A 1,101-nucleotide genomic window follows, 5' to 3' on the forward strand; every position below is an offset into this window, starting at 1 on the left:
ATGCTTATTACACTTGGGACGTGTGAATTTTCCTTCCGTTGCAACGCACGGGCAATTGTGCTAGTGTAGATTAAAAGGATAATCCCTCTGTACCACTGCATTGCCTGATATATTGACTCAAGCACTAGGCATGAACAAACGGGGCTCAATTCTGTGCTCATCCTGGTGTAGTACTCCTATTAGTACTAGGCAATGGAGTTTACGGGTGACCTTGGGTAGCAGCGACCGAGGGAATTGAACTGTGCTCGGCATGGTAGGTAAAGTTGTCTAGTTACTAAAGCATCCCTCCATTGTTCACGGACCGGGGACATGAGGGGAATTTCCTAGGGCTAGAATTCTGGCCACCAGATATTTCGACTCGAAATGGGGAGGCTCGAGTGGTTGGGGTTGTCTAATGTGCATACCACGCACGCCACCAGAAGGACACGAGCCCAGTTTTTTTAGGATCAACCCGAGCCAGGGTCTGGCTGGTACGCAGTTGGGTGCTACCATTAAATTGCGGAATGAATCTATATGTATTACAATGCTCGTATTTTCCTTGCAAATTATTGGTCATTCCAAAAGTCACGGTAATTGATTTATGACGAGTTCTTGAATTATAGTGAGTTTGTGATATAGCGATCTCAACATGGATTTCACATTTCATGGTATCCCCAGTAAGTTTTTCATTGCAAATTCGAATTTAAAAGATGAACGGTATGGTGGTGAGAAAACTTTTTATGTATCAATCATATGACCACACACACTACCGAATACAACAACAATCCAGTAAGTATATTGCATCTATTTTTCCAAACCACGCATGTATGACACAAATTAAAAAATACTCCCTCTGTTCCTAAATATTTGTCTTTTAGAGTTTTCAACAAGTGACTACATATGGAGCAAAATGAATGAATCTACACTCTAAAATATGTCTATATACATCCGTATGTGGCAGTCCATTCAAAATCTCTAAAAAGACAAATATTTAGGAATGAAGGGAGTAAAATGTAAGCCATGCATGGTCCTCAATTCAATATTTAAAATGAACAGGAAACTAAAACATGAATATTAAGTGTAGTACTGCATACATACAAATGTTGTGTTTAGGTCTCTCCA

At 40.1% G+C, this 1,101-nt stretch overlaps 1 long non-coding RNA gene across 1 annotated transcript in view; it reads left to right on the top strand.

Moving 5' to 3' along the window:
• Nucleotides 1-1,101, top strand: part of LOC119359331 — a 5,438-nt gene that overhangs the window by 2,164 nt on the left and 2,173 nt on the right. The gene's annotated exons all lie outside the window — the stretch shown is intronic.

Source organism: Triticum dicoccoides, chromosome 2A, assembly GCF_002162155.2.
Source record: "Triticum dicoccoides isolate Atlit2015 ecotype Zavitan chromosome 2A, WEW_v2.0, whole genome shotgun sequence".
NCBI classification, from domain to species: domain Eukaryota; kingdom Viridiplantae; phylum Streptophyta; class Magnoliopsida; order Poales; family Poaceae; genus Triticum; species Triticum dicoccoides.